Source organism: Eubalaena glacialis, chromosome 19 (assembly GCF_028564815.1).
Source record: "Eubalaena glacialis isolate mEubGla1 chromosome 19, mEubGla1.1.hap2.+ XY, whole genome shotgun sequence".
NCBI lineage: Eukaryota > Metazoa > Chordata > Mammalia > Artiodactyla > Balaenidae > Eubalaena > Eubalaena glacialis.
In genome coordinates, this window is record NC_083734.1 from 31,029,649 (window position 1) to 31,051,704 (window position 22,056).

The window sequence follows — 22,056 nt, forward strand, 5'->3', positions numbered from 1 at the left end:
GATAAATATAACTTGATATCACCTTTAATATATAGTGCCCCAAGCAGAAAATCATCTCCAGAGAAACTTTGTTATTAACATACATATGGGATATGCAAAGGCAAAAAAATTATTTACACAAAACTTTCTTTAAGGATTTAAAGAACCTATTTTCTACTAAGTCTTTAACACAGTCCTGAGATGTGGGGGAGAGTCAGTATGATTACATGCTTTATTTGTTCATTCAAAAGGTCTTTATTGGGAGACCTTCAAGATGGCAGAGGAGTAAGACGTGGAGATCACCTTCCTCCCCACAAATACATCAGAAATACATCTACATGTGGAAAATCTCCTACAGAACACCTACTGAATGCTGGCAGAAGACCTCAGACTTCCCAAAAGGCAAGAGACTCCCCACGTACCTGGGTAGGGCAAAAGAAAAAAGGAAAAAATGAGACAAAAGAATAGGGATGGGACCTGCACCTCTGGGAGGGAGCTGTGAAGGAGGAAAACTTTCCACACACTAGGAAGCCACTTCACTGGTGGAGATGGGGGTGGTGGTGGGGAAGCTTCTGAGCCATGGTGGAGAGCGCAACAATAGGGGTGCAGAGGGCAAAGCAGAGAGATTCCCTCACAGAAGATCGGTGCTGACGAGCACTCACCAGCCTGAGAGGCTTGTCTGCTCACCCGCTGGTATGGGTGGGAGTTGGGAGCTGAGGCTCAGGCTTCAGAGGTCAGACCCCAGGGAGAGGACTGGGGTTGGCTGCGTGAACACAGCCTGAAGGGGGCTAGTGCACCACAGCTAGCCGGGAGGGAGTCCGGAAAAAAGTCTGGAACTGCCTAAGAGGCAAGAGACCATTGTTTCCGGGTGCACAAGGAGAGGGGATTCAGAGTACCACCTAAATGAGCTCCAGAGAAGGTCGTGAGCCACGGCTATCAGTGCAGACACCAGAGACAGATATGAAATATTAAGGCTGCTGCTGCAGTCACCAAGAAGTCTCTGTGCAAGCACAAGTCACTATCTACACCTCTCCTCCTGGGAACCTGTGCAAACTGCCACTGCCAGGGTCCCGTGATCCAGGGACAGCTTCCCTGGGAGAACACACTGCATGCCTCAGGCTGTTGCAACATCATGCTGGCCTCTGCTGCCGCAGGCTTCTCAGCATTCTGTACCCCTCACTCCCCCTGGCCTGAGTGAACCAGAGCCCCCTAATCAGCTGCTCCTTTAACCTCGTCCTATTGGGGTGGGGAACAGACACCCTCAGGCAACCTACATGCAGAGGCAGGGCCAAATCCAAAGCTGAACCCCAGGAGCTGAGTGAACAAAGAGAGAAAAGGAATTTCTCCCAGCAACCTCAGTAGCAGCGGATTAAATCTCCACAATCAACTTGATGTACCCTGCATCTCTGGAATGCCTGAATAGACAACAAATCATCCCAAAATTGAGGCGATGGACTTTCTGAACAACTGTAGATTTGGGGTTTGCTTTCTGCATCTAATTTGTTTCTGGTTTCATATTTATCTTAGTTTAGTATTTAGAGTTTATTATCATTGGTAGATTTGTTTATTGATTGGGTTGCTCTCTTCCTTTTTTTTATATATATAGATGTATATATACATATATTTCCTTTTTCTCTTTTTGAAAGTGTGTATGTGTATGCTTCTTTGTGTGATTTTGTCTGTATAGCTATGCTTTTACCATTTGTCCTAGGGACCTGTCTGTCCGGTTTTTTTGTTTTTGTAGTATAGATTTTAGTACTTGTTATCATTGGTAGATTTGTTTTTTGGTTTGGTGACTCTCTTCCTTCTTTCTTTTTTTTTTTTTTCTTTTTTCTTTTTTTTATTAATTTTTTTATTTTTAATACTTATTTTTTATTTTAAAAACTTTATTTTCTTTCTTTCTTTCTTTCTTTCTTTCTTTCTCTCTCTCTCTCTCTCTCTCTCTCTCTCTCTCTCTCTCTCTCTCTCTCTCTCTCTCTCTCTCTCTCTTTCTTTCTTTCTTTCTTTCTTTCTTTCTTTCTTTCTTTCTTTCTTTCTTTCTTTCTTTCTTTCTTTCTTTTCTCACTTTTCTTCTGAGCCTTGTGGCTGACAGGGCCTTGATGCTCTGGCCGGGTGTCAGGCCTGTGATTCTGAGGTGGGAAAGCCAAGTTCAGGACATTGGTCCACCAGAGACCTCCAAGCTCTATGTAATATCAAAAGGTGAAAGCTCTCTCAGAGATTTCCATCTCAGTGCTAAGAACCAGCTCCACTCAATGACCAGCAAGCTACAGTGCTAGACACCCTATGCCAAACAACAAGCAAGACAGGAACACAACCCCACCCATTAGCAGAGAGGCTGCCTAAAATCATAATAAGGTCACAGGCACCCCAAAACAAACCACCAGACGTGGTCCTGCCCACCAGAAAGAAAAGATCCAGCCTCATCCACCAGAACACAGGCACTAGTCCACTCCACCAGGAAGCCTACACAACCCACTGAACCAACCATACCCACTGCGGGCAGACACCAAAAACAATGGGAACAATGAACGTGTACCCTGCGTAAAGGAGACCCCAAACACAGTAAGTTAAGCAAAATGAGAAGAAACACACAGCAGATGAAGGAGCAAAGTAAAAACCCACCAGACCTAACAAATGAAGAGGAAATAGGCAGTCTACCTGAAAAAGAATTCAGAGCAATGATAGTAAAGATGATGCAAAATCGTGGAAATAGAATGGAGAAAATACAAGAAATGTTTAACAAGGACCAGAAGAACTAAAGAGCAAACAAACAATGATGAGCAACACAACAAATGAAATTAAAAATTCTCTGTAAGGAATCAATAGCAGAATAACTGAGACAGAAGAATGGATAAGTGACCGGGAAGATAAAATAATGAAAATAACTGCCACAGAGCATAATAAAGAAAAAAGAATGGAAAGAGTTGAGGACAGTCTCAGAGACCTCTGGGACAATATTAAATGCACCAACGTTCGAATTATAGGGGTCCCAGAAGAAGAAGGGGGAAAGAAAGGGACTGAGAAAATATTTGAAGAGATTATAGTTGAAAACTTACTGAATATGGGAAAGGAAATAGTCAATCAACTCCAGGAAGCACACAGAGTCCCATACAAGATAAATCCAAGGAGCAATACACTAAGTCACATATTAATCAAACTATCAAATATTAAATACAAAGAAAAAATATTAAAAGCAGCAAGGGAAAAACAACAAATAACATACAAGGGAATCCCCATAAGGTTAACACCTGATCTTTCAGTAGAAACTCTGCAAGCCAGAAGGGAGTGGCAGGACATATTTAAAGTGATGAAAAGGAAAAAACTACAACCAAGATTACTCTGCCCAGCAAGGATCTCATGCAGATTTGATGGAGAAATGAAAACCTTTACAGACAAGAAAAAGCTAAGAGAATTCAGCACCACTAAACCAGCTTTACAACAAATATTAAAGAAACTTCTCTAGGCAGGAAACTCAAGAGAAGGAAAAGACCTACAATAACAAGTGCAAAACAATTAAGAAAACGGTAATAGAACATACATATTGCTAATTACCCTAAATGTAAATGGATTAAATGCTCCAACCAAAAGACATAGACTGGCTGAATGGATACAAAAACAATACCTATATATATGCTGTCTACAACACACCCACTTCAGACCTAGGGACACATACAGACTGAAAGTGAGGAGGTGGAAAACAAGATATTCCATGCAAATGGAAATCAAAAGAAAGCTGGAGTAGCAACTCTCATATCAGACAAAATAGACTTTAAAGTAAAGACTATTACAAGAGACAAAGAAGGACACTACATAATGATCAAGGGATTGATTCAAGAAGAAGATATAACAATTGTAAATATTTACGCACCCAACATAGGAGTACCTCAATACATAAGGCAAATACTAACATCCATAAAAGGGGAAATCGACAGTAACACAATCATAGTAGGGCACTTTAACACCCACGTTCAACAATGGACAGATCATCCAAAATGAAAATAAATAAGGCAACACAAGCTTTAAATGATACATTAAACAAGATGGACTGAATTGAAATTTATAGGACATTCCATCCAAAAACAACAGAATATACTCTCTTCTCAACTGTTCATGGAACAATCTCCAGGATAGATCATATCTTGGGTCGCAAATCAAGACTCTGTAAACTTAAGAAAATTGAAATCGTATCAAGTATCTTTTCTGACCACAACACTATGAGACTAGATATCAATTACAGGAAAAAATCTGTAAAAAATACAAACACATGGAGGTTAAACAATACACTACTAAATAACCAAGAGATCAGTGAAGAAATCAAAGAGGCAATCAAAAACTACCTAGAAACAAATAACAATGAAAACACAATGAACCAAAACCTATGGGGTGTAGCAAAAGAAGTTCAAAGAGGGAAGTTTATAGCAATACAATCGTACCTCAAGAAACAAGAAACATTGCAAAAAAACAACCTAACCTTACACCTAAAGCAGTTAGAGACAGAAGAACAAAAAATCCCAAAGTCAGCAGAAGGAAAGTAATCATAAAAATCAGATCACAAATAAATGAAAAAGAAATGAAAGAAACAAGAGCAAAGATCAATAAACCTAAAAGCTGGTTCTTTGAGAAGATAAATAAAATTAATAAACCATTAGCCAGACTTATCAAGAAAAAAAGGGAGAAGACTCAAATCAATAGAATTAGAAATGAAAAAGGAGAACTAACAACTGATACTGCAGAAATACAAAGGATCATGAGAGATTACTACAAGCAACTATATGCCAATAAAATGGACAACCTGGAAGAAATGGACAAATTCTTAGAAAAGCACAACCTTCCAAGACTGAACCAGGAAGAAATAGAAAATATAAACAGATCAATCACAAGACTGTGAATAAAATTCTTCCAACAAACAAAAGCCCAGGACCAGATGGCTTCACAGGTGAATTCTATCAAACATTTAGAGAAGAGCTAACACCTATCCTTCTCAAACTCTTCCAAAATATAGCAGAGGGAAGAACATTCCCAAACTCATTCTATGAGGCCACCATGACCCTGATACCAAAACCAGACAAAGATACTACAAAAAAAGAAAATTCCAGACCAATATCACTGATGAATATAGATGTGAAAATCCTCAACAAATTCTAGCAAACAGCTTCCAACAACACATGAAAAGGAACACACACCATGATCAATTGGGGTTTATCCCAGGAATGCAAGGATTCTTCAATATACACAAATCAAACAATTTGATAAACCATATTAACAAATTGAAGGAGAAAAACCATATGATCTTCTCAATACATGCAGAAAAAGTTTTTGACAAATTTCAACACCCATTTATGATAAAAACCCTCCAGAAAGTAGGCATAGAGGGAACTTTCCTCAACATAATAAAGGCCATATATGACAAACCCACAGCCAGCATTGTTCTCAATGGTGAAAAATTGAAACCATTTCCTCTAAGATCAACAACAAGACAAGGTTGTCCACTCTCACCACTATTATTCAACATAGTTTTGGAAGTTTTCGCCACAGCAATCAGAGAAGAAAAAATAATTAAAGGAATCCAAATGGGAAAAGAAGAAGTAAAGCTGTCACTGTTTGCAGATGACATGATACTATACATAGAGAATCCTAAAAATCCTATCAGAAAACTACTAGAGCTAATCAATGAAATTGGTAAAGTAGCAGGATACAAAATTAAGACACAGAAATCTATTGCATTGCTATACATTAATGATGAAAAATCTGAAAGAGAAATTAAGGAAATACTCTCATTTACCATTGCAACATAAGGAATAAAATACCTAGGAATAAACCTACCTAAGGAGACAAAAGACCTGTATGCAGAAAACTATAAGACACTGATGAAAGAAAGTAAAGGTGATACCAACAGATGGAGAAATATACTATGTTCTTGGATTGGAAGAATCAATGTTGTGAAAATGACTGTACTACCCAAAGCAAACTACAGATTCAATGCAATCCTTTTCAAACTGCCAATGGCATTTTCACAGAACTAGGACAAAAAATATCATGATTTGTATGGAAACATAAAAGACCCTGAATAGTCAAATCAACCTTGAGCAAGTAAAACGGAGCTGGAGGAATCAGGCTTTCGGACTTCAGACTATACTACAAAGCTACAGTAATCAAGACAGTATGGTACTGGCACAAAAACAGAAATATTGATTATTGGAACAGGATAGAAAGCCCAGAGATAAACCCACACACATATGGTCACCTTATTTTTGATAAAGGAGGTGAGAATATACAATGGAGAAAAGACAACCTCTTTAATAAGTGGTGCTGGGAAAACTGGACAGTGACATGTAAAAGAATGAAATTAGATGGGTTAAAGACCTAAATGTAAGGCCAGACACTATAAAACTCTTAGAGGAAAACATACGAAGAACACTGTTCGACATAAATCCCAGCAAGATCTTTTTTGATCCACCTCCTAGAGTAATGGAGATAAAAACAAAAATAAACAAATGGGACCTAATGAATCTTAAAAGCTGTTGCACAGCAAAGGAAACCATAAACAAGACGAAAAGATAACCCTCAGAATGGGAGAAAATACTTGCAAACAAAGCAACTGACAAGGATTAATCTCCAAAATGTACAAGCAGCTCATACAGCTCAATATCAAGAAACAAACATCCCAATCCAAAAATGGGCAGAAAACCTAAATAGACATTTCTCCAAAGAAGACATACAGATTGCCAACAAACACAGAAAGTATGCTCAACATCACTAATCATTAGAGAAATGCAAATCAAAACTACAATGAGGTATCACCTCACACCAGTCAGAATGGCTATCATCCAAAAATCTACAAACAATAAATCCTGGAGAGGGTGTGGGGAAAAGCAAACTCTCTTCCACTGTTGGTAAGAATGTAAATTGATACAACCACTATGGAGAACATTATGGAGGTTCCTTGAAAAACTAAAAATAGAACTATCATATGACCCAGCAATCCCACTACTGGTCATATACCCTGAGGAAACCATAATTCAAAAAGTGTCATGTACCACAATGTTCATTGCAGGTCTATGTACAATAGCCAGGACATGGAAGCAACCTAATTGTCCATCAACAGATGAATGGATAAAGATGTGGCACATATATACAATGGAATATTACTCAGCCATAAAGAGAAACGAAACTGAGTTATTTGTAGTGAGGCAGATGGACCTAGAGTCTGTCATACAGAGTGAAGTAAGTCAGAAAGAGAAAAACACATACCGTATGCTAATACATACATATGGAATCTAAAAAAAAAAAAAAAGTGGTTATGAAGAACCAGGAGCAGGACAGGAATAAAGATGCAGACATAGAGAATGGACTAGAGGACAAGGGGAGTGAGAAGGGTAAGCTGGGATGAAGTGAGAGAGTGGCATGGATGTCTATACACTACCAAATGTAAAAGATAGCTAGTGGGAAGCAGCCACATAGCACAGGGAGATCAGCTCAGTGCTTTGTGACCACCTAGAGGGGTAGGATTGGGAGGGTCCGAGGGAGATGCAGGAGGGAGGAGATATGGGGATATATGTATATGTATAGCTGATTCACTTTGTTACAAAGCAGAAACTAACACATCATTGTAAAGCAATTGTACTCCAATAAAGATTTTTTAAAAACCCAAAAAACAATAGGTCCTTATTATTTTTGATTATCAATTGAGAGACCTATTAATATTAAACACTATTAACTTTTTCTAGGTTTTCAGAGGAATTTATATAATTATGTACATTTATATATGGCATATATAAGTATCATACATTTAATATGAATACAAGTATATAACATAGTATGTATATGTAAACATGCATCTCATTATCCTATGTATATGTGTTAATATTTGTTGAAGAATTATTTTTTGTGGCTTACTTAGACATTACATTATATTATCTCTAGACCATAAGATGATTCAAATGAATTGAATAATATTTCATGCAGAGCATTTAAAAAGATATGAAACTGTTAATTTTAGTTTAGGTTAGTTTAGGAAAGAGCATATGTTCCTCAATCATAAGTTAAAATAAATACTGACCTCAGAGTAGAAGGCTCTTTTGAATGGGGCTTTTCATCAAGATAGATGTGGCTTGCCAGAGTCAATAGCCACTTTGGGGTTTTGATCACTTGAAAGGATTCTCTTCTTTCCTTCCCCAGAAAGTGCTGGAAAGATAAGGTCGGGTCTCAAGGTGTCATCTGAAAGGGATAGAAATTACATCAACTATAACAGCCTAGCTTGTAGATGAAGTTAAAGACCTCTTACCTGGGAAAGAAGAAACAGCTGGTTATTGGCTTCTCTTACACAGCCTAGTACATCAAAAGTGGCATGGTTATCCAAAGTGTCTGAATGTTTTCCCTTTAAGGTTGAGAAGAAGGGAAGGATATTTGTGTTTACCACTCCTCTCCCACATACGACTGTTGTTCTTAACCAGTGCAATGAGGCAAAGAAAAGAAATAAAAGACATGTAGATTAGAAGTGAAGAAATAAAATTATTTCTACTTATAGTCACCATGATTATATATGTAGGAAATCCCAGGGACTGTATTTTTTAAAAACCCTCCTAGAACTAACAAGTGAATTTAGCAAGGTCAAAGGATATAAAATCAACACAAAAAAGTCGATTGTATTTCTATACACTAATGTACAAATAGAAAGCAAATTTTAAAAGAAAAAATAAAACCAATTACAACTCCAGGAAATGAAATATGTACATATCTCACAAAACACGTGCAGAATTTGTATGTTACAAACTAAAAAAATCCTGATGTAAGAAATCAAAAAGACCTCAATAGAGACACTTACCATATTTATGGATTTGAATGTTCAACATAGTAAACATGTCAGTTCTCTTCAAATTGATCCATACATTTAACACAATACTAATCAAAACTTCAGGAGATGATTTTGTAGATATTCACCAGGTGATTGTAAAATTTATATGGAAAGGCAAAAGAACTGCAACAGCTACAGTAATTTAGGAATAGAAGAAGTACATGGGAGGAATCATATTACCAATTTTAAGACTTAATATAAAGGGCTACAATAATCAAAATATTGTGGTATTGCCAAAGGAATAAAGATGTAGATGAATGGAAGAGAATATTCTAGAAATAGACCCAAACAAATATGAACAATTTATTTTTGACAAAGGTGCAAAAACAAATCAATAAAGAAAGGTTAGTTTTTTTTTTTTAACAAATGGTGTTGGACCAACTGATCATACATATGTAAAAAAAATAAACCTCAAATTAAACCTCACACCCATACAAAAATTAACTCAAAATTGATTATAAATATAAAACATAAGAATATAAAACACCTAGAAAGAGATTTAGGAGAAAAATCTTTGTGACTTAGGCTGAGGCAAAAAATTCTTAGATAACCAAAAGTATAGTCCATAAAAAATGATAAATTAGATTTCATCAAAATCAAATATTTTTCTTTGCAGAAAACACGTCTAAAGAATGAAGACAAGTGACCAAATCAGAGAAAATATTTACACATATCCAGCAAAAGACTTGTATGAAAAATATATAAAGACAAATAGAGCTCAACAATAAGAAAATAACCAACCATATGGAAAACTAAGTGAAGGATTTTAGCAAAAACTTCACCACAGAGAATATAAGAATAGTAAATACACACATGAAAAGATGTTCAGCATTATTCATCTTTACAAAAATACAAATTACAGCCAGGATGAGAAACCGTTGTATTTCCTACTGGAATGGCTAAAATTGAAAAAATACTGACAATAATTTCTAGTGATATGTGGAATAAATGGATCTCTCACATATGGCTAGTGAGAATTCAACATTTCACAGCCACCCTGGAAGATAACTAGATGGTTTCTTATAAGTTTAAACATACACCATTTATATAATCTAACAATCCTACTCTTAGACATTTACCTTAGAGAAATGAAAACTTACACTCACAATAAAAAACTGCATATTAATGTTTACAGCAGCTTTATTCATATTGCCAAAACTGGAAACAACTCAATGCCCTTCAGTGAGAGAATGAGTAAATATATTGTGATAAATCGATAAAATGGAATACTATTTTATTAAAAAGAATGAATGATAAAAAGAAATGAACTATTTTTTTATCATTTTTCTTCTCCCATTTATTTATTTACTTAAATTTTATGGGATTATAGTTAATTTACAATGTTTTCTTAGTGTCAGGTGTACAGCAAAGTAATTCAGTTATACATATACATATATTCAAGGAATGAACTATTGATACATGCAAGTGGATGAAACTTAAAGGTATTAGGATGAATGAAAGAAGTCAGTCTTAAAAACCTAAATGGGATGTGTTTCCATTTATGTAACATTCTCAAACATACAAATCTCTAGTGAGGGAGAACATCATTGTTCTAGGGGTTGGGTTTGAGGGAAGAGTATGACCATAAAGAGGTAGCCCAAGAGAGTTTTAGGAGTGATGGAACACCTTTCTGTCCTATTATGGGCATAGTTACATGTATCTATACATGTGTTAAAATTCATAAAACTGTACATCAAAAGAGAAAGTGAATTGTATGTGATATTTAAAAAATAAAATTTAAAAATATTGAAGTCGGAGGGAGGGGCAAGATGGCGGAAGAGTAAGACGCGGAGATCACCTTCCTCCCCACAGATACATGAGAAATACATCTACACGTGGAACTGCTCCTACAGAACACCCACTGAACGCTGGCAGAAGACGTCAGACCTCCCAAAAGGCAAGAAAATCCCCACGTACTTGGGTAGGGCAAAAGAAAAAAGAAATAACAGAGACAAAAGAATAGGGACGGGACCTGCACCAGTGGGAGGGAGCTGTGAAGGAGGAAAGGTTTCCACACACTAGGAAGCCCTTTCGTGGGCAGAGACTGCAGGTAGCAGAGGGGGAAAGCTTCAGAGCCACGGAGGAGAGCGCAGCCACAGTGGTACGGAGGGCAAAGCGGAGAGATTCCCGCACAGAGGAGCGGTGCCGACCAGCACTCACCAGCCCGAGAGGCTTGTCTGCTCAGCCGCCGGGGTGGGCGGGGGCTGGGAGCTGAGGCTCGGGCTTCGGTGCTAGCCGGGAGGGAGTCCGGGAAAAAGACTGCGGCTGTGGAAGAGCCAAGAGACTTTTTCTTGCCTCTTTGTTTCGCGGCGCGCAAGGAGAGGGGATTCAGAGCGCCGCCTAAACGAGCTCCAGAGACGGGCGTGAGCCGCGGCTATCAGCGCGGATCCCACAGCAACAGGGACGCAGAGGGAAAAACGGAGGGATTCCCGCACAGAGGCTCGGCGCCGAGCAGCACTCACCAGCCCTAGAGGCTTGTCTGCTCACCCGCCGGGGTGGGCGGGGGCTGGGAGCTGAGGCGCGGGCTTCGGTCGGATCCCAGGGAGAGGACTGGGGTTGGCTGCGTGAACACAGCCTGAAGGGGCTAGCGCACCACAACTAGCAGGGAGGGTGCACGAGAAAAAGTCTGCAGCTGCCGAAGAGGCAAGAGACTTTTTCTTGCCTCTTTGTTTCGCGGCGTGCAAGGAGAGGGGATTCAGAGCGCCACTTAAACGAACTCCAGAGACGGGCGCGAGCCGTGGCTATCAGCGCGGACCCCAGAGACGGGCATGAGACTCTGAGGCTGCTGCTGCCGCCACCAAAAAGCCTGTGGGCGAGCACAGGTCATTCTCCACACCGCCCCTCCCGGGAGCCTGTGCAGCCCGCCACGGCCAGGGTCCGTAATCTGGGGACAACTTCCCCGGGAGAGCGCACAGCGCGCCTCGGGCTGCTGCAACGTCACGCCAGCTTCTGCCGCCGCAGGCTCGCCCCGCCTCCTCCGTACCGCTCCCTCCCCCCGGCCTGACTGAGCCAGAGCCCCCGAATCAGCTGCTCCTTTAACCCCGTTCTGTCTGGGCGGGGAACAGATGCCCTCAGGCGACCTACATGCAGAGGCGGGTCCAAATCCAAAGCTGAACCCCGGGAGCTGTACGAACAAAGAAGAGAAAGGGAAATCTCTCCCAGCAGCCTCAGAAGCAGCGGATTAAAGCTCCACAAACAACTTGATGTGCCTGCATCTGTTGAATACCTGAATAGACAACGAATCATCCCAAATTCAGGAGGTGGACTTTGGGAGCAGGATATATTAACTTTTCCCCTTTTCCTTTTTTTGTGAGTGTATATGTATATGCTTCTGGGTGAGATTTTGTCTGTATAGCTTTGCTCTCACCGTTAGTCCTAGGGTTAGGTCCGTCCGTTTTTTTTTTTTTTTTTTTACTTAAAAAACATTTTTTTTCCCTAATAAATGTTTTTTTAATAATTTTTTCCTTATTTTCTATTTTTAAAAAATTAAAATTTTTTTAATAAGTTTTTTCATATTTTTATTTTTAAAAAATTAAAAAAAATTTTTTTCTTAATAAATTTTTTCTTAATAAATTTTTTCTTATTTTTAGCATAAAAAATTAATAAATCTATTTTTAAAAATTAAAAAAAAATTTTTCTTAACAAATTTATTCTTAATAATTTTTTTCTTATTTTTTATTATAATTGCTTTATTTTATTTTTTTTTTATCCTCTTTCTTTCTTTCTTTCCATTTTTTCTCCCTTTTATTCTGAGCCGTGTGGATGAAAGGCTCTTGGTGCTCCAGCCAGGCATCAGGGCTGTGCCTCTGAGGTGGGAGAGCCAACTTCAGGACACTAGTCCACAAGAGACCTCCCAGCTCCACGTAATACCAAACGGCGAAAATCTCTCAGAGATCTCCATCTCACCATCAAGACCCAGCTTCACTCAATGACCAGCAAGCTACAGTGCTGGATACCCTATGCCAAACAACTAGCAAGACAGGAACACAGCCCCATCCATTAACAGAGAGGCTGCCTAAAATCATAATAAGGCCACAGACACCTCAAAACACACCACCAGACGTGGACGAACCCACCAGAAAGACAACATCCAGCCTCATCCACCAGAACACAGGCACTAGTTCCCTCCACCAGGAAACCCACACAACCCACTGAACCAACCTTAGCCACTGGGGACAGATACCAAAAACAACGGGAACTACGAACCTGCAGCCTGTGAAAAGGAGACCCCAAACACAATAAGATAAGCAAAATGAGAAGACAGAAAAACACACAGCAGATGAAGGAGCAGGGTCAAAACACACCAGACCTAACAAATGAAGAGGAAATAGGTAATCTACCTGAAAAAGAATTCAGAATAATGATAGTAAGGATGATCCAAAATCTTGGAAATAGAATAGACAAAATGCAAGAAACATTTAACAAGGACGTAGAAGAACTAAAGAGGAACCAAGCAACGATGAAAAGCACAATAAATGAAATTAAAAATACTCTAGATGGGATCAATAGCAGAATAACTGAGGCAGAAGAACGGATAAGTGACCTGGAAGATAAAATGGTGGAAATAACTACTGCAGAGCAGAATAAAGAAAAAAGAAGGAAAAGAACTGAGGACAGTCTCAGAGACCTCTGGGACAACATTAAACGCACCAACATTCGAATTATAGGGGTCCCAGAAGAAGAAGAGAAAAAGAAAGGGACTGAGAAAATATTTGAAGAGATTATAGTTGAAAACTTCCCTAATATGGGAAAGGAAATAGTTAATCAAGTCCTGGAAGCACAGAGAGTCCCATACAGGATAAATCCAAGGAGAAACACACCAAGACACATATTAATCAAACTATCAAAAATTAAATATAAAGAAAACATATTAAAAGCAGCAAGGGAAAAACAACAAATAACACACAAGGGCATCCCCATAAGGTTAACAGCTGATCTTTCAGCAGAAACTCTGCAAGCAAGAAGGGAGTGGCAGGATATACTTAAAGTGATGAAGGAGAAAAACCTACAACCAAGATTACTCTACCCAGCAAGGATCTCATTCAGATTTGATGGAGAAATTAAAACCTTTACAGACAAGCAAAAGCTGAGAGAGTTCAGCACCACCAAACCAGCTTTACAACAAATGCTAAAGGAACTTCTCTAGGCAAGAAACACAAGAGAAGGAAAACACCTACAATAACAAACCCAAAACATTTAAGAAAATGGGAATAGGAACATACATATCGATAATTACCTTAAATGTAAATGGATTAAATGCTCCCACCAAAAGACACAGACTGGCTCAATGGATCCAAAAACAAGACCCATATATATGCTGTCTACAAGAGACCCACTTCAGACCTAGGGACACATACAGACTGAAAGTGAGGGGATGGAAAAAGATATTCCATGCAAATGGAAATCAAAAGAAAGCTGGAGTAGCAATTCTCATATCAGACAAAATAGACTTTAAAATAAAGACTATTACAAGAGACAAAGAAGGACACTATATAATGATCAAGGGATCGATCCAAGAGGAAGGTATAACAATTGTAAATATTTATGCACCCAACATAGGAGCACCTCAATACATAAGGCAAATACTAACAGCCATAAAAGGGGAAATCGACAGCAACACAATCATAGTAGGGGACTTTAACACCCCACTTTCACCAATGGACAGATCATCCAAAATGAAAATAAATAAGGAAACACAAGCTTTAAATGATACATTAAACAAGATGGACTTAATTGATATTTATAGGACATTCCACCCAAAAACAACAGAATACACATTTTTCTCAAGTGCTCATGGAACATTCTCCAGGATAGATCATATCTTGGGTCACAAATCAAGCCTTGGTAAATTTAAAAAAATTGAAATCGTATCAAGTATCTTTTCCGACCACAACGCTATGAGACTAGATATCAATTACAGGAAAAGATCTGTAAAAAATACAAACACATGGAGGCTACACAATACACTACTTAATAACGAAGTGATCACTGAAGTAATCAAAGGGGAAATCAAAAAATACCTAGAAACAAATGACAATGGAGACACGACGATCCAAAACCTATGGGATGCAGCAAAAGCAGTTCTAAGAGGGAAGTTTACAGCAATACAAGCCTACATCAAGAAACAGGAAACATCTCGAATAAACAACCTAACCTTGCACCTAAAGCAATTAGAGAAAGAAGAACAAAAAAACCCCAAAGCTAGCAGAAGGAAAGAAATCATAAAGATCAGATCAGAAATAAATGAAAAAGAAATGAAGGAAACAATAGCAAAAATCAATGAAACTAAAAGCTGGTTCTTTGAGAAGATAAACAAAATTGATAAACCATTAGCCAGACTCATCAAGAGAAAAAGGGAGAAGACTCAAATTAATAGAATTAGAAATGAAAAAGGAGAAGTAACCACTGACACTGCAGAAATACAAAGGATCAAGAGAGATTACTACAAGCAACTCTATGCCAATAAAATGGACAACCTGGAAGAAATGGACAGATTCTTAGAAATGCACAACCTGCCAAGACTGAACCAGGAAGAAATAGAAAATATGAACAGACCAATCACAAGCACTGAAATTGAAACTGTGATTAAAAATCTTCCAACACACAAAAGCCCAGGACCAGATGGCTTCACAGGCGAATTCTATCAAACATTTAGAGAAGAGCTAACACCTATCCTTCTCAAACTCTTCCAAAATATTGCAGAGGGAGGAACACTCCCCAACTCATTCTACGAGGCCACCATCACCCTGATACCAAAACCAGGCAAAGATGTCACAAAGAAAGAAAACTACAGGCCAATATCACTGATGAACATAGATGCAAAAATCCTCAACAAAATACTAGCAAACAGAATCCAACAGCACATTAAAAGGATCATACACCATGATCAAGCGGGGTTTATTCCAGGAATGCAAGGATTCTTCAATATACGCAAATCAATCAACGTGATACATCATATTAACAAATTGAAGGAGAAAAACCATATGATCATCTCAATAGATGCAGAGAAAGCTTTCGACAAAATTCAACACCCATTTATGATAAAAGTCCTGCAGAAAGTAGGCATAGAGGGAACTTTCCTCAACATAATAAAGGCCGTATATGACAAACCCACAGCCAACATTGTCCTCAATGGTGAAAAACTGAAACCATTTCCACTAAGATCAGGAACAAGACAAGGTTGCCCACTCTCACCACTATTATTCAACATAGTTTTGGAAGTGTTAGCCACAGCAATCAGAGACGAAAAAGAAATAAAAGGAATCCAAATCGGAAAAGAAGAAGTAAAGCTGTCACTGTTTGCAGATGACATGATACTATACATAGAGAATCCAAAAGATGCTACCAGAAAACTACTAGAGCTAATCAATGAATTTGGTAAAGTAGCAGGATACAAAATTAATGCACAGAAATCTCTTGCATTCCTGTATACTAATGATGAAAAATCTGAAAGTGAAATTAAGAAAACACTCCCGTTTACCATTGCAACAAAAAGAATAAAATACCTAGGAATAAACCTACCTAAGGAGACAAAAGACCTGTATGCAGAAAATTATAGGACACTAATGAAAGAAATTAAAGATGATACAAATAGATGGAGAGATATACCATGTTCTTGGATTGGAAGAATAAACATTGTGAAAATGACTCTGCTACCCAAAGCAATCTACAGATTCAATGCAATCCCTATCAAACTACCACTGGCATTTTTCACAGAACTAGAACAAAAAATTTCACAATTTGTATGGAAACACAAAAGACCCCGAATAGCCAAAGCAATCTTGAGAACGAAAAATGGAGCTGGAGGAATCAGGCTCCCTGACTTCAGACTATATTACAAAGCTACAGTAATCAAGACAGTTTGGTACTGGCACAAAAACAGAAATATAGATCAATGGAACAGGATAGAAAGCCCAGAGATAAGCCCATGCACGTATGGTCACCTTATCTTTGATAAAGGAGGCAAGCATATACAGTGGAGAAAAGACAGCCTCTTCAATAAGTGGTGCTGGGAAAATTGGACAGGTACATGTAAAAGTATGAAATTAGAACACTCCCTGACACCATACACAAAAATAAACTCAAAATGGATTAAAGACCTAAGTGTAAGGCCAGACACTATCAAACTCTTAGAGGAAAACATAGGCAGAACACTCTATGACATAAATCACAGCAAGATCCTTTTTGACCCAGGTCCTAGAGAAATGGAAATAAAAACACAAATAAACAAATGGGACCTAATGAAACTTAAAAGCTTTTGCACAGCAAAGGAAACCATAAACAAGACCAAAAGACAACCCTCAGAATGAGAGAAAATATTTGCAAATGAAGCAACTGACAAAGGATTAATCTCCAAGATTTACAAGCAGCTCATGCAGCTCAATAACAAAAAAACAAACAACCCAATCCAAAAATGGGCAGAAGACCTAAATAGACATTTCTCCAAAGAAGATATACAGATTGCCAACAGACACATGAAAGAATGCTCAACATCATTAATCATTAGAGAAATGCAAATTAAAACTACAATGAGGTATCATCTCACACCGGTCAGAATGGCCATCATCAAAAAATCTAGAAACAATAAATGGTGGAGAGGGTGTGGAGAAAAGGGAACACTCTTGCACTGTTGGTGGGAATGTAAATTGATACAGCCACTATGGAGAACAGTATGGAGGTTCCTTAAAAAACTAAAAATAGAACTACCATACGACCCAGCAATCCCACTACTGGGCATATACCCTGAGAAAACCATAATTCAGAAAGAGTCATGTACCAAAATGTTCATTGCAGCTCTATTTACAATAGCCAGGACATGGAAGCAACCTAAGTGTCCATCATCGGATGAATGGATAAAGAAGATGTGGCACATATATACAATGGAATATTACTCAGCCATAAAAAGAAATGAAATGGAGGTATTTGTAATGAGGTGGATGGAGTTAGAGTCTGTCATACAGAGTGAAGTAAGTCAGAAAGAGAAAAACAAATACAGTATGCTAACACATATATATGGAATCTAGGGGGAAAAAAAGAAGGTCATGAAGAACCTAGTGGCAAGATGGGAATAAAGACACAGACTTACTAGAGAATGGACTTGAGGATATGAGGAGGGGGAGGGGTGAGATGTGACAGGGTGAGAGAGTGTCATGGACATATATACACTACCAAATGTAAAATAGATAGCTAGTGGGAAGCAGCCGCATAGCACAGGGAGATCAGCTCGGTGCTTTGTGACCACCTAGAGGGGTGGGATAGGGAGGGTGGGAGGGAGGGAGATGCAAGAGGGAAGAGATATGGGAACATATGTATATGTATAACTGATTCACTTTGTTATAAAGCAGAAGCTAACACACCATTGTAAAGCAATTATACTTCAATAAAGATGTTTAAAAAAAAAAAATAAATAAAATAAAATAAAATTAATTAATTAATTAAAATTAAAAAAAAAAAAAAAACATTGAAGTCACCAAATTTCATAGTAGTATTTCTAAAATGTCTCTTTACTGGTGTTTCACAAATATATGCCAACACCCTATGAATATAAAAACAAAACAAAATAAAATAGAACACAATAACAATGAAAAGCAAAAGAGCAACAAAGCATTTATAAATGAACTGCACTGAAACAAATAACGTATTGTTGGAATTCTGTAATTATGACACACAATACCAATCTTTATCAAAATATCCTCTTAGGTTTATTGTTAAGAAACTTGGCTCTGTGTAACCACTTGACCTTCTTTTCTTTAATGTTTATATTTTGATTAATAAGTTTTTACTCTAGGGATGTATTCACCAGTTACTTCTGAAACCTTTCTTTGAGTTTTATAGACTACCCATATGCATAGTAACACTTGAATTTTAATGTACTCTCTAAAGATTATCCAAAAGCACTTAATGAATACTCTGGTTCATGTAATAAGATGTTGCTATTCACACCTTGGGGTTCCAGAGCACATACATGTTGAATAGGAATTAATATTTATGGTTATTCCCATAATTATTCTAAAACATGAGGAATCTATGAAGATATTATCTTATTATTGACCTAACAAGATCCAACCCCAAATGTATTTACTTCACAAATTTAAGAGCAATGGCTTCATTAACAAGGAAGGTACAATTTACAAACACTTCACATGTTTGATACAACTAAGACTAAACACTCTACTTACAAACATTTGAATCTTTGAAATCATCCATAGATTTTAGCCTCAAGATTTACCTCTTTTGCTTCTCTGGCTGAAAAGTTTACTGGATTGTCCTTTCTTGAGGTGTTCATTTAAAAGACCTACCTGAACCTTTCAGAGAAAACTTGGCTGTTTAATATTTAAAAGCCAAAATCACTATATTTTTACTGGAAGTACAGTTTATGAGAAGCTGTTTTGCAGGATTTCATCAAAAGTGGTTTGTCTCTCATTTCTTTTAACTGAACAAAGAAATATTGCATTAAATAATTCATGTCTTTTATAAATATCTTATTTTAAAATAAAAGCACCTATTATTTACCAGGTTCTGAGAAATGCGCTGGTAATATAATGGTGTTATGGACTGAATTATACCCCTCCCCCAAAGAAGTCCTAAAGTCCAGGACTGCAGAAAGTGACTGCATTTTGGAGATAGGGTCTTTAAAGAGGTAATTAAGTTAAAATGAATTTTTTAGGATGGGTCCTAATCCAATATGACTGATGTCCTTATAGAAAGAGGAGATTAAGACACAAACACACACAGAGAGAAGACCATGGACAGCTACAGGGAGAACACAGCTATCTACAAGCCAAGCAGAGAGCTCTTGGAAGAAACCAGTCCTGAGGGCACCTTGATCTCAATTCCCAGCCTCCGTAATTGTTTCAGCCACTCAGTCTCTGGTACTTTGTTATGGCAGCCCTAGGAAACTAATACAAAATGGCAAAGAAAATAGTTACAATATGTGCCCTACAAATAAATCAAGTATGGGGGCAGAAACAAAGACACTACAGAGGCAAAAATTAATACAGATTCTATCTAAGAAAATTATGGATGCTACAAATGAGTAAAACAGGGATACTCTGTTTTTCAGGAACATGGAGGTGATATTTTAAAGTGAGTCATTCAGCTAAATAAAAGGAAAATTATTTCAGCCAGTCAAAACTGTATGAGCAATACCAGTGTAACTGGAATTCTCTGAATGAGTGGGAGAGCAGTGGGTGGTAGATAGAGAGGCAGGCAGGGTGGAGCAAGCCGAGTATTTTAAGATTCCCTTTAGAATCTTCAGCTTTTTTTTTTTTTTTTTTTTTTTTACATTTAATCTCACCCTTAGCCTTTGACAGCTTCTGGGACACAACTTCTTGTCTTTCTCCTCTGGATTTACTTTTTAGGACTGTTGCTTAGTGGTGCCCTATTTTTGTGTTCTAAATGTTGTCTGGATCTACATTTTATTAAGCTCTAGAAAAGAGTAAAATATTAAAGCAAGTATTTCAAATCCCTTTTGACCTTAATATTCTGTGACTCTATGAATTTTGTCTATTAATTATTATATATTGCTTTGAACTTTGGATACACACTCAGCAGCAAGACAGGTTAAAAAATATATTTGCTATAAGACTTAAGCTATGGCTCTTTACAAAAGAGGATTTGAAGTGTGCTTTTATTAGTATGGATTGTATGTATGTATGTATGAATTTACTTATTTATTTATTTATATCTGATAATTCACTTACCAATTGTTAATTTTTTTACTTTTTTTAAAAACATCTTTATTAGAGTATAATTGCTTTACAATGATGTGTCAGTTTCTGTTTTATAACAAAGTGAATCAGTTATAAATACACATATGTCCCCATATCTCTTCCCTCTTGCATCTCCCTCCCTCCCACCCTCCCTATCCCACCCCTCTAGGTGGTCAGAAAACACTGAGCAGATCTCTCTGTGCTATGCGGCTGCTTCCCACTAGCTATCTATTTTACGTTTGGTAGTGTATATATGTACATGCCACTCTCTCACTTTGTCCCAGCTTACCCTTCCCCCTGCCTGTATCCTCAAGTCCATTCTCTAGTAGGTCTGTGTCTTTATTTCCGTCTTGCCCCTAGGTTCTTCTGACCATTTTCATTTTTGTTTGTTTTTTTTGTTTTGTTTTTTTAGATTCCATATATATGTGTTGGCATACTGTATTTGTTTTTCTCTTTCTGACTTACTTCACTCTGTATGACAGGCTCTAGGTCCATCCACCTCACTACAAATAACTCAGTTCCGTTCCTTTTTATGGCTGAGTAATATTCCTTTGTATATATGTGCCCCATCTGCTTTATCCATTCATCTGTTGATGGACACTTAGGTTGCTTCCATGTCCTGGCTTATGTAAATAGAGCTGCAATGAACATTTTGGTACATGACTCTTTTTGAATTATGGTTTTCTCAGGATATATGCCCAGTAGTGGGATTGCTGGGTCATATGGTAGTTCTATTTTTAGTTTTTTAAGGAACCTCCATACTGTTCTGCATAGTGGCTGTATCAATTTACATTCCCACCAACAGTGCAAGAGTGTTCCCTTTCCTCCACACCCTCTCCAGAATTTATTGTTTCTAGATTTTTTGATGATGGCCAATCTGACCGGTGTGAGATGATATCTCATTGTAGTTTTGATTTGCATTTCTCTAATGATTAATGATGTTGAGCATTCTTTCATGTGTTTGTTGCCAATCTGTATATCTTCTTTGGAGAAATGTCTCTTTAGGTCTTCTGCCCATTTTTGGATTGGGTTTTTTGTTTTTTTGATATTGAGCTGCATGAGTTGCTTGTATGTTTTGGAGACTAATCCTTTGTCACTTGCTTCATTTGCAATTATTTTCTCCCATTCTGAGGGTGGTCTTTTCATCTTGTATATGGTTTCCTTTGCTGTGCAAAAGCTTTTAAGTTTCATTAGGTCCCATTTGTTTATTTGTGTTTTTATTTCCATTAGTATGGGAGGTGGGTCAAAAGGACCTTGCTGTGATTTATGTCAGAGTGTTCTGCCTATGTTTCCCTCTAAGAGTTTGATGGTGTCTGGGCTTACATTTAGGTCTTTAATCTATTTTGAGTTTATTTTTGTGTATGGTGTTAGGGAGTGTTCTAATTTCATACTTTTACATGTACCTGTCCAGTTTTCCCAGCACCACTTATTGAAGAGGCTGTCTTTTCTCCACTGTATATGCTTGCCTCCTTTATCAAAGATAAGGTGACCATATGTGCGTGGTTTTATCTC